The sequence below is a fragment of the Sarcophilus harrisii genome, chromosome 3 (assembly GCF_902635505.1).
Source record: "Sarcophilus harrisii chromosome 3, mSarHar1.11, whole genome shotgun sequence".
Lineage (NCBI taxonomy): Eukaryota > Metazoa > Chordata > Mammalia > Dasyuromorphia > Dasyuridae > Sarcophilus > Sarcophilus harrisii.
In genome coordinates, this window is record NC_045428.1 from 148,549,663 (window position 1) to 148,563,048 (window position 13,386).

The 13,386-nt window shown below is 41.6% G+C and overlaps 1 long non-coding RNA gene across 1 annotated transcript in view; it reads right to left on the bottom strand.

Annotated features, from left to right (window-relative positions):
- The window catches only part of LOC116422273, a 139,556-nt gene extending 131,858 nt beyond the window's left edge, over positions 1-7,698 (bottom strand). The window contains exon 1 of the long non-coding RNA XR_004232843.1: positions 7,595-7,698. This is a non-coding gene — a long non-coding RNA (uncharacterized LOC116422273). The remainder of the gene's footprint in view (positions 1-7,594) is intronic.
- Positions 7,699-13,386: the final 5,688 nt, after the last annotated feature.

Genomic DNA, 13,386 nt, shown 5'->3' on the forward strand with positions numbered 1-13,386 from the left:
CTTTTTGGGGGGTTGTTATTTGTGAGTGTGGGATGGAAGGGGGTTGCTTTTATTTTGAGAAGAGGGGATGAAATAGATGATAATGTTGCCAGGAAACTAACGCCACCTCCACGTGAGCGATTCATCCCTCCATCAGCACCACTATCTTCTCGGGGTTTTCGATTACAATCCCCAGGGCTGCAAGGGAGCCAGCTTTTATGTTAATTCGAGCTGGACGTCTGAATAGCTCAACAATACCTAGTGTCTTCGTGCAGATTAAGAGAGGCAGGAAAACGTCCGGCATTCTACTCTACTTTTTCAAAAACATATTAGTGCCTTGCCTTCCAGGGAAAAACGCTTCGAAAACCCGCAGGATTGCTATAGTTGCTTCTGACAATTTAAGGGGTGCACCAAATACTGCGAATCAGCAAAGGATCAGTTCAGTTTTCCGCCAACGAATTTGGAATTCGTAAATTTGCAAAGCAGTGCAGAAAAAAAGTTCGGTTAAGTTGGAGTAGTGCCGGTGCGTGCGCGCTCCCTTTCCTGGCAAATGTGCCTGTCATAAAATGTAATACTGACTATAAAACAAATCAGTGCTTTGAAACGACTTGCTTCAGATGTTTTAATAAATCCCCGATGGCACATACGCTGCCTGCTATTGATAATATTAATGTGTTAATAGTTCCGCAAAAAGAGTAAGCATTGGTAGGGCTGGGCACACCCACAGAGAAGGACCCACAGACGGGCAAAGGTGGAGTTTGGTTGGATCTGAAGGGAAAGAAGTTCTTCAATCGTCCTATAATGTCCGGCTGCACATTGTCTCTACGATATAAGCTGACTAACCAAGAAAAATATGATACCTTGAATCCTGGCTGGGGTCCAAGCTTTTATTATTGTATTGCTAATAATAAATCCTTTAAATTCCAAAATCATAAAAACACAAATTATGTGTATGTGTGTGCCTACATATATTCATATACGTATTTATAGACTATATGAGAAGTCTCTGGTTCTCCCACCTTCCACTGATGCAAAAGGTCATTCTTACCTTTAGGGGATAGAAAGATATGCCTACCTTTCCTTAAACCCAGGCCTCTGTACTGGTCATGCAGACATTAATACTCTAAATCCAGCTAGGTGCCTCCCAGAGTTGTGGAAGTAGTACAAATTCTAAGCTCCAGCCGCTTTCCCAAGCAAGTAAAGCTTTCTTTCAAAGGAGGAGTGAGGTTTTTTGCGTTTGCAAGCCGGCGTTGGCATTAGGCAAAACACAACCCAGGTCTCAAAAGCAGAATCTGAGGAGATTTGCCGGAGCTCACAGTTTCTGGGGACTGGAAAAAAAGCGAAAGAATAGAGGGAAAGCTCAGAGAGAAGAGCGTTTAATGTAAGGATTTTGTTTTTTCTAATCTCCCAGTAACCCTTACTGGGGTTATGTTTCTCTTGAGCAGCCACCGGGACTAAAATCCTAAAGAGGAACTACAATGTCTTTGGCCCCCAGCTCTCTGAGTCATGGGGTGGAGTTAAGATTTGGGATGGAGAGATGTGCAGTGATCCAAAAGCAGCAATGTAGGAAAAAAAAATTTAAAAGTGTAGATTTGGAATGGGAAGAGATTGTTCTGTGGCTTTCTGACCATAATCAAGAGGGATCCAAGCAAACAGCTTTCTATAAATAGTGTCCAAAAGTTAGTGTTTTTTTGGAGGAATTGACTCCCCAACTTCAACTTCTCTATTGCTAAAAATTGCCATGGTGTATTTTCCTATATGCTCTGTCTGACTCACATGAACACACACAAGACTGTAATTCGAGGAGCCCCTATCCCTGCTGTTTGGAGGCAGAGGGCCTGTGCAGCTGTAGCCAATCCTGGATTCCCACCACCCCCCTCCACCACCACCACCACCTTTGTGGCATAGATTCAGAACTATGGCTTTGGATTCATGGGTTTTCCTTATGCAGCCCAAAATCCAGGTGAAATATTCCCTCTAGTTCTAAACAGTCTCCTTAACTCACTGTCATTCCCATGATATATCACCAAACCCAAGTCGAAGGCAGAGAATTCCTGGGCTCTGCTAGTCACCCCCACATTTTGTTTTCCTTTCTCTCTCCCCACAGTATCTAGGGCCTTTCTATTCTAGAACATGCTTCAATTCCAAACATTATTCTTGTTTCCCATGTGGGGAAGTGACTCTTAAGGCTCTGAGGATCACAGGAAACAGCCTATTCAGACCTTTGAGGACATTTTGATTTGTACATTTAGGATCAAGGGCCCCTTTGGCCAGGACCTCAATCCAGGGGAAGTCCAAAAAGGTTGGGTCCAGTTGCAGAGGGCTAGAGCTGGGTGGAGCCTGAGCAAGCACACAGAGCCAAAAGACTGGGAAAAGTGGGAAAATGGAGATTAAGAAAAGGAGAAGGAGTGGAAGGAAAGAGGGAAAAGGGGAAGTGGGGAAGAAAGGTGGGGGGGAAAGGAGACAAGCAGGTTGAAAAGGGTTAAAAGTGGTACTGCCTTCTGGAAAGTGCTTCCTAAAAAGACTGAGTCAAAACCCATTTGTTCCAAAAGGAAGAATTGCTGATTTTTAATTACTGGGTCAGAAATTATATTAAGATGGTTCTGATATATGAGCATGCACAATCTTTACACCACTAAAGGAACCTGGCAAATAAGTGTTCAGTTGATAAAACTTTAATAATGAAGACCTTGCAGGGAGGGACAGAAGGAGAAGTCATAATATTATTCACCCAGTCCAAGCACTTTAAAGTTTTAAAGCGCTCTTCTTACATCAAAACTTTAAGGTGGATTATTCTAGTATTCTTACTTCTATCTTACAGACAGCAAACTGGGGCCCACAGTCACTTCTTAAATGATCAGAGTCTGAATTTGAATCTATAACTCCAGTGCCTTTACACTTCATTATAAACTATCTAGTGATTACATATAAGTCATTTAAATTGTGGTTTTCATGCCTGCTTTAATTTCTGTCTAAACTTACATCTGTGAGCATTAGATGCAAATCTAATTTGCATGACTGAATTTAGAGTGTTGATATAAACCCAAAGCATAGGTCAAAATACACATATATATGTATATATATAATGTTCATATTTATATGCTAGTAGCAGAAAAACAGAATGCAGTTCTTAAAGCTATATAGTATGTCTCCTTTACAAAACTTTTTAGAGGTAAGTGGCATAAATAAAAACTTTTTTATAAGATGAGGAAAACTAAGGTTTATCAAGATTAAGTTATTTTCCTAAAATGTTGAATATTTGGACCTTTTGACTCCAAGATGAGTAAATGTTTCCAGAATGCACCATCAAGTCAAGGAATTGAAGGCATATGCAATGCAAACTTGCCACATATATCTGCCCTAAAATTACAACAGACAATTTAGTCTGCTGTCCAGGAACAAGAAAAATCCTAAAGTCTGAAGAATTGGGTTTGAATCTAGGTTCTGACATCCTTCTCTTGTAATGAAAGAAGAAGTGGGATGGGGGGAAGCTTTTGCACAAACAAAATCAATGCTACTGGGGCAAAGAAAAAAAATTGCACCAAATTTCTCTAATAAGTATCTGATAGCAAAGATATAGGGAACTAACACAAACATACAACTGACCAATAGTCATTTCTTCATGGATAGATGATCAAAAGATACCATTTTCACAATAATTTTGAGGTGAATTTAGACTGAATATTAGGAGGATATTTGTGACAATTCAAGCTATCCAAGGTAGAATAGGCTGCCTGATGAGATGGGGGAAGGAGGGGAGGATTTCCTCCTCCTGAGAAATTTTCAAGCAGAGACTAGATAACCATTGTTTGATATGTGGATTTCTTCTTTCATGGAACCATTACACTAGAAGGTTTCTGAATTGCTTCCAGACCTGTTTCCATGATTCTGTGATACATTAATTGTGAGAAGCTCAGAGCAAACTACTTAGCCCTTCTAATTCTGTTTCCTTATATTAGAATAGGAACAATGCCTGCACTAACAGTGTACTCACAGTGTTCTTGTAAAGGAATCTCTTGTAAAACATTAAGGTATTAAAAAAAAAACATTTGGGGGAGAGGGCTAATATTTAGCAAGTTTACTTAGACCTCATGATTTTATATAGGTAATTATTAGGTATTTCTTGAACTGTTTTGCAGATTGTGTCCAAAAAAAGCAGCACAATCCACCTAAAAACCAAGAAACTGGAGATTTTGAATGTAGACAACTTTGAACTGGGGCAGCTAGGTTTTGAACATGATAGAGTGCTGGGGCTGGAATGGGAAAGACATTTTTCTGAGTTCAAATCTAGCCCCGGCCATTTACCAACTATGTGATCCTGGACAAGTCACTTAATTCTGTTTACCATAATTTCCTCATCTGTAAAATCAGGTGGAGAGGGAAATGGCAACCCCCTCCAGTACTTTTGGCCAGGAAAGCCTCAAATGGGATCACAAAGAATCAGACAGGAGAGAAAAACAAATGAACAAATATTAAAGAAAAAATTAAAATATTGATCTCCTAAGATCTAGATACTGATCAACCAGTGTTATAGGTACCAAAAAAAAAAAAAAAAAAAAGCAAGGGAAGGAAAGAAGGAAAGCTGCAATCTTAAGACCCACTTCTTTTTATTAGTAGTAGCAGCTGATAATTTATGAAACATCACCTTTTACAAAATGCAAACATGACATATACTTTCTCATTTGATCTTCACAACAGCCCTCTGTAAGTACTATCAGTATTATTAACGCCATTTTATAAATGAAAACTGAAATTTAGATTGTTAAATGACTTAGAGGATTGAGATAAAATAGGAAAAGAAAAAGAGAATAAGAATTTATATAGCATCTACTCTGCGTCAGGAATTATACTAAGAGCCTTTAAATATATATATATGGAAGAGGAGCCTGTAAATAAACATTTTATGGGAGTCAAGGGGAGAAGAATTTATTGGAAACAGTAAAAAAGAGAAAGAAGACTGAAATGACTGGAAGAAAAGTGGGGAATAAAAAAGATGGAGAAATGAAATAGACAGAATGGTGCATCTTCTGGCATTCACATAACTTTCACTAGATTCTGGTTCATCATGGGAGACCCTCTGTTTGAAGGGTCTTTCTTTTATCCCAGACTGAACCAGTTGGAATAAATGAACTTCATGCTCAGGTCCATTACACAGATATAAGGAGTCTACAAAGCAGTTTTGGTCAACTAGGAAGAAGAAAACAGGAAGAATCCCACTACTGCCTCTTCATCTCCAGATCCACACATAGAATCCATACATAGAAGTTGCAATTATGGACTCCCTCTTCTAAGGATATATATATATATATATATATATATATATATATATATATATATGCCTTTCTTTAACCCTTTCTTTCCCTTTTCTCTCAACCCAAATACATTTTTGACATATACATTGTCACAAACACCCAAATACATTTATATTCTCCTCCCTGAATCCTCTCTTGGCATAAATGCCTAATACACTAGCAAACACACCCATGGGAGCTTTTAACATATATGCATAATCCAATACCCAGTCCCTGGCTATTTCATACCAAGCTTCACTTAAAAAAAAAAAATCAAGCAAAAAAGAACAAATAAACGAACAAACAAAAAAAACTCACCCTCAAAGACATAGGCTTTTACAGCTCTTAGCATTACCAAGGGCCTTTTGAGAAAAACAGAGCCTTAGTTGTGGGGTACGGTGAGGAGTTATGGGGAATAGACAATCCAAGAGGGTAGCTACTCTTTTCCCTAACTATTAAGCTGTTATCTTACTTGACCACAGGCATATGACATCAAGATCTTTTAACAATACAGGGCAACGTCATCACGATTCCTTTCCTTCTCCTCCAGGAGCCATTTCCTGAGAGTTCAGGTTCATTTAGGAGGGTCTGCCTTCCTGAGCTGAGTGACTTTAATAACTTTTAGAGAAGAATCTGCTATGGATAAAAATAAGTTCAAGGAGGTCAGCTCCCCCCCACCCCCCTTTTTTTAAACACAGAGGACAAGATCTTAACTGCCATGATGTTTTCTAGTTCTAGCATACAGGGAAAGATTATTTACACAGTTCCTGGAGGACACATTTCTGGCTTCTCTTCCTATGAGCAGGTTCTGGTTTTTTTTTTTTTTTTTTTAATCCTCTTCCTACTTTTGGCTTCCCTATAACCCCTTTATCTCTCTTTATAGAAGTGATATCTTGAGCCTCACCATCTCTTAACCAATGGTTCCAGCTGAGGAATTCAAGCTCTTCTTCAAAACCTTGCTCACCTTGAAAAGCTTCCTTACACTTAGGCTCTTCACTCTAGATCTCCTTCCCTAACCCTACCTAGCCCACACCCTCAGCTTTCCTGAGAGCTTCTTGGAAGTTTTAATGGTTACTGTAAGCTCACACACAAGTCCCCACCTTACACATAAAGTACATAGATTCTTTCCCTTCCTAGTGCACACACAGGCTTCTTCCCCACCCCCACCCCATGCACTCACCCACACATTCTTCCCTTCCCTCACTAGCACAACACATAAGCCCTATGCTCTCCGCCCCCTCTCTCCCAACCCAATCGTTTTTCTTTTGTACTAGGCTTTAATAACATGTTTCCCCTAGTCTCCTGATCTCCTCCCTTAATACCCTCCTCATTCTTCCTCCTCTTTCTTCCTACCCTCCATTCTCTCCCTTTCTTATTTCTCATTCCTCCTATTTCTATCCGGACTCTCCTCCTCCTTCTCTCCCCCTTTTCTCACTTCTCCTCCCCTTCCTCTCACTCCTCTTGCCTCTCTGCAGCTCTCCAGAATCCCTTCCCCCTTCCTCTTCCTCCCCTCACAACCCACAACCCTTCTTCACTCTCTCTTCCTTAAGAAACGCCGGGCAGCCACCGTTAAAGCAGCAACCCAAAGGGCAGAGAGAGGCGAAAAAAGAGAAATACTCCTGGGTGTCGTGCCCCCCCCCCCCGCACACACACACGCCTGAAGACTGGGGAGGGAATCCAGATACAGTGGGAAGGGGAGGGGAAGTATATGTTGAGGACAAGGTATGGAGACGAGGATCGCCTTCTCCTTGTTTGTTTTCCTCTTGCCCTCTGAATACTAGATTGAGATGTAAAGATTACACTTTGATAGTAGAGGTCGAATAATACTCCGAGTCAACACTCAGAGCAAACAAAAGTGTTAGTAGTACACACCGCCAACCCCGCTGGGACCGGGGCTGCGGGCTGCTGGAAGGGAAAAAAACCGCTTCTCAGTGCTAATTACAAATAAATGATGATGTGCTCACTAAGTAATTGATTTAATGAAGTTCCTATGAAACTATTAAACCCGGGTGGAGGTCAGGCCGGAGGCGCCCCAGAGCGCCCATTGTGGGATGTTTAACTCCACCAATCTCCTCGGAAAGACGTCGAAGCTAATAGGTGAAGTCACAGCTGCGCCAGGGCTGACTTCTCAAAGCGTCCCCACCGCCCCAGTCCTCCCGGAGCAGTCCAGGCCACCGGGGACACCCTCCTTTTCCCTTCTCCTTAGGCGGGTCTTCCCCCTTCCCCCTGCCGCGCTCCCACCCTTCCCTCCCACTTCTGTACAGTCTCTGGGCCCCGTTCCATCCCCATAGTCCTAGCTCCGACCTTGCGAGCCAGCTACTCACAGCAGCCTTCAGCTTCGCAGCAGGCTCTCCTGAAGGCGACAGCCAAAGGGATCCTAGATCTAGTTAAAGAGGGGGAAAGTAGTGCAATGAACTTGTCTCTACCACTACAAGTCGGCTGCAGTCCACCCTCCCCCCCAACCCGTCAACCCACCCTCTCCCTATTATGCCCCCTCTCCCCCCCCCCAACACTTGCAGAAACTTAAGCCAGTGTGCCAGGTAGGGTGCTTGCGCGGTTTTGGCAAGGTGCCTGGAGCCTGAGTGTGTGCCCAGTTCTCCGCCTAGGGCTTTAGGGACTTATGTGGGGTGTGTGTGTGTGTGTGTGTGTGTGTGTGTGTGTGTGTTCTTTGATGAAAAGGCACCTTTTCTTGCAGCTCCTACATTAGCCTGCCTGCCTATTCAGCCCTTGCAAAGAAGAGAGAAGGGGAAGGAAAAACAGGGAAAGAAGAAAAGGGTTGGCAGAGCAAAGAAGGATACTGAAATATTGAACAGGATAAAAATGGGGCAGTGGTTTCATTAAGAAAAAGCTGAATTTTTTGTCCACTTCAATGGTTTGCCAAGCTGGCTTTCTTGGGTTGTCTACAAGTTAGGAAGAAGAAGTAGACAAGGACGCTGGATGAACTTCCTTGTTTCTTCAGTAGTGTAATGGAATGAAATGGGCATTGGACCTGGAGTTAGAGAACCTATATACCAATCTGGCTCTGCTACTCCTACATGCTCTATCTTAGTTGTTCCCCCTGTCTGTTGATTCTCTGATTCCATTTAGAGTTTTCTTGGCAAAGATACCAAAGTGGTTTGCCATTTTTCTTCTCCAGCCCATTTTACAGATGAGGAGATTGAGGCAGATAGGGTTAAATAAGCGTCCAAGGCCAGATTTGAACTCAGGTCTTCCTGGAAGCACTCTATTCATTTTGCCAGCTAGCTGCCCAGATGTTCCCCTCAGCTCCATTCTAGCTTTGAATCAAGATTAAATAATATTATATCTCATCCTTATGTGGCAAACCACTGTCCTCAAATTACATTAAGCTTTCCTCAAATCTCTCCTTGAACCTCATTTCCCTCTGCACACACACATTCCCTATTCTAGGTTAAATGGAGTTGAATAGACAGTTGTGTGTGTGTGTGTGTGTGTGTGTGTGTGTGTGTATTATTTGTGTACAGTTGGATTTGATCATAGAGGCTATCTAGTCCAACTCATCATTTTACTGCTAAGGAAACTAAGGTTTAGATCAGCTAAATTACTTGCCCAAAATCACAAACATAGTAAATTATTATTTAAGCAAGTCAGCTCTAGGTTTCCATTTAATCTGGGGAAGGGAGCCCAAGGAAAATCTTGGTGCTGGAAGATTGGAGGTTCTGAATCCTTTAGAAGCTGAGCTAGTCACTGGACAGTGATCATAAGGAAAGTTTGGGCCTAAATCAATTGGAGATTCAATTCTTTCTCCTGTTGCCCTGACCCAGTGTAGAAAAACAGAACTTTAGAAAACTTGGTCTAGTTCCAGGAATAGGCATGAGTAGAGGGGCTAGGAAGAGGGAAGGAAGAGGAACTGAATGAAGAAGATGTGCTTGGTAGGATCTAACCCCTGAGTCAGAGGACTGCACTCCAGAACCAGTTCCAAAGTATAAAAACCCCAATTACTGGAAATGACTAAGCAGGCACCCCTTTCTTCAGAGATACATCTACAAAGCACCTGCAAAGAGAAATTGCCTTCCTATGTCAGGCTCTATCTGGAAGGAAAGGAAAGTCCCACTTAATATAGGTTCTCAGGAATTCAATGGAGATAATATAGCTCTAGCTGGAATATGAAGCAGCTCTGCCTAAAGTTAGAAATAGTCTTAGAATAGAAGTAAGGAATCCTTCAGAATTTAGATTCTGCTGCTAACTCCATATGTTAGTATGCTAACTCTGTATACCAACTCCTTGGGCAAGCCCCTGATCCTTAGTTTCTTCATCCGTGAAATGATGAAATTTTGGCCATTTGTTTTTTAGAATCCTATGAGAGCATCACTAATAAGTTTATGACACTAGTATGTCTAAGATATTATGTATATTATGCATATTCTGCTTTATATTCTGCTTCTGAATTGATTGTTCCAATTCACGATAAGAATGATTTGATGGATTTGGAATGTCTTTTATACTTTGAGATATATCCAGTAAACTACAGGCTACAAGATGGCACAGTGGATCTGGACCTGAATTTAGTAAGATCTAAATTCAAATCTGGCTTTAGACACTCAAACTAATATTTGTTTCTCAATAGTATTTTATTTTGTAATCACGTGTAAAGATAATTTTCAACATTCATTTTGTAATATTTGAGTTCTAAATCTTTCTCCCTCTTTTACCCCCCCCCCAAGACAGCAAGCAATCTAATATAAATTGTACGTGGACAATAATTTAAAACATATTTTCATATTTCTCATCATGAAAGAAAAATCAGAACAAAAGGGGGAAAAAACTAGAAAGGAAAAACAAACAAAAAAGGGCACAAATAGTATACTTTAAGGGGCATTCAATGTCCATTGTTCTCCCTCTGGCGTTTTCCATCTCAAGTCTATTGGAATTGTCTTAGATCAATCACTGCATTGCTCTGAATAGTTAAGTCTATCATGTAATCATCATATAATCTTGCTGTTACTCCTTGCGTTGTTCTTCCGGTTCTGCTCACTTCACTTAGCATCAGTTCATGTAAATCTTTCCAGGCTTTTCTGAAATCAGTTTGACTAGCTAATATTTGTAAAGCTCTTAGGTTAGTTCCTGGCACAAAGTAGTATATATATATATATATATATATATATATATATATATATATATATATACATACATAATCCCTTCCAACTAGATTGGCATATTTCAGTGTATCCATAACCTCATCCACTTGATTATTTGTTCCACTTATACAGATGACAATCAATCTGTCTTGACATCCCATATATTTCTTGTCCATCTCCTTCCATAAATCCTGTACAGAGAATCCCACCATAAAACAGGTTGCAATACCAAATACTTTATTTTTCATGTTAGGAATTAGCAGCCTTTTATTAAAGGAAGACCAACACTCTTACCTGGGTCACGGTTTTTGGTTTCTTGGGGGTGGGGTGGGGTGGAATTGACATAAATCTTTTCTAATCCTAGAGTTTCACCATCTATTTTTTTTTTTCAAATTCTGGTGGTTTCAAGTTTGAAGCTTTATTGTTTTGTTTATGACTATTTTGCTGAAGAAAAGAGAATGCAAATGTATTAGAGGAAGTTGCCAGTAACTTTCATTGGCCAATGGTGGGCCATTTTATAAATTCTTTTGTTTTATTTATTTTAATCTAGAAAAGATGCCTGATTCCACCTCTGTTGGAGCCCCTCCTTTTTGGAAGTGAGTCTTATTAGTATATTGAATCCATAAAACAATGCCCTACCATGGTGGCTAATTGTTTTGTTGTTTTATTGTTGTCGTTGTTTTTCTGTGATAAGATTTAAATTTTCAAAATGCAAAGGAGGACAGAGAAATGAGGCTGTTCAAAATCAGTGAATCCCGCGTGTCCCTTGTTTGCTAAACAACGTTCTCCAAAATGTGCCAACAGCGGTGCGCACGGGGATTCTCTCCTCCATATCAGCCCATCTGCAGCTGTTCTCATTCTGTTCCCGCATGCCTGCCCCTCCTTTCCCTTCCCTCCCCTCATCCCGAGCCCCTTCATATTCCTCTAATGCCGACTGATTACTACATTCCCGCTGCCCTTAATATTAGATAGGGGCTTCTCTTCAGCTTCCAAATAAGAAGTGACACATGCCCTTCACTAAACCAACGTGTGGGGAAAGCTTTGGGTACAGAGGGCTATTGACAAGAACACGGCCAAGAGACAAAGCTGGAGTCTAGCGGAATCAGAAGCAGCCTTAATTAACACCATCTTAAATAGTCCAATAGGCACTGAAGACAAGGTTGAAGAAAGACTTTAAGGCTGAGTGCCCCTCGACAAGCTCCTTTTTCCTCGTGTCATTCAATATTTAATGCACCCCGCTTGTAATGCTACTACTGGTGTTCCTTTCTCAGCAAGTACATTATTTTTCACGGTGCCCATGGCCAGGGGAAGCCCTTTAGGCAAAGAAAATCAAAATGTTTGTTGTTTTGGATGACTTATAACTCTTGTTTAACACAAGCACTTTCAGGAAAGTATAACAGGCGCAGCCCCCAAAGCAAACAACAAAATCCTTGTGACAGAGGCGGACACAAAAAGCACATTGTGTTGTGGACTACTCCCTTTCTCTGGTGCTAGATGGGGGCCTGTCTCGGAGTGAACACCACGATGCCATTTCACTTTTGAACTATTGTTTTTGAGTTATGCCATGTGGTCAAAAGGAGAGAGAAGGAGGTTGTTTCCAGGCTCATAAGACAAACGAGTTGCCTTTTCATTGAAATACCCCCGCGATCCTTGAAAACGGAGTTTAAATGTCACCTCCGCCTTTCTAATGGGCACAGGGCTGGAGGCGACCCTTCAGAGAGCCTCAGTGATAAACGACCCTTATTAAATATGGCCCAGGCTGCTGGGAAAAGCTTTCAACTGGCCAACTCTCCCAAATAGCGCCCTGAGCTGGGTTACATGGGGAGGAGCCCCCGGAGTCTTCTCCCTTAATTATGACGAGAAAGATTGAGGGACCGGAGGACTCAGAAAGACGAGGTGTTGCAGTGCCTATAATGTCTATGGGTGAGAATTGAGGGGTGGGGGTTGGGTAAGGGGGGGGGGAAGAGAGTTGTAATACAACTTCTTATCCTTCTCCCCACAGCATCCCCACAACACTGCCCTATCCCAAGGAAATCTGAGTGAAAGGTTCGTGTGTTTTCCTTCTGACTTCTTTTTGTCCTTAGCAGAGTGGCGTCTGCAAGTCTGAGCTGCAAAGTTACTGATTTGCAGGCTGCATGTTAAGGCAGCCCATGTAAGTAATTTCTACGGGCATCCCAGCAAAGGAGAACAAATCGCTGACAAAGGGGAGCGCCTTCAATTCAGCGGCGTCGTTAGGGCAACCCTAAAGTATTCCTGCGATAATAAGTTCCACTTCAAAGGGCTTCTCATTCAGCGGAGACTGCTTCGCACTTTTATTAAGTCCGGGCTTTTTCACTTGGAGGAATCATCTGTTTGGTTATTTTTCATCGTGTTTATTTTTCACCATTCACACAGTACTTGTATTAAATAAACAAAGAACAATTGCTCTGCAAATAAAAGTACTTAGGTGGGGAGAGAAGGAAGAGGAATTGGGGATCTGGTTCTCTTTCCCCCTCTCTAACATCACTCCCCTCCCCCGCACACACGCACGCACGCACACACACGTACACACATCAGTACGTTTTCTCTCCCTTTCCCTTCTTCGTTCTATTCCTCTCATCTATGTGTTGTTACCCCCCTCCTTTTAAAGTTGGCGCCGATTCTGAGAATATTAAAAAAGAATGGGATGGAATCCAAAAGAAAAAAATATATGAGAGGTTCTGATGAGGTGAAAATTGACTGAACTAACATGGCATGAAAGTAAAGGTCAATGCAACTGTATCTTAATAGAGTGTCTCGAATCGAGGTGGACTGTTTTGAATGCGTCTTGCTTCTGCTGTGCTCATTGCCATAGCAATCCTAACGCTCCATGTTGATGTACCATAAAAGCAGTAGTTTGAATTTCAAAGAACGTGCCTTTGAACTTCTCCCTGCCTGATTAGGCACTGGCGTAGTGTGTGAATGTGTGGATGGGAGTGTTTTTGTGTGTCTATGTGTGTGCATGTGGGTATGTGTGTTTATGTAAGTGGGGTACGTGTGTG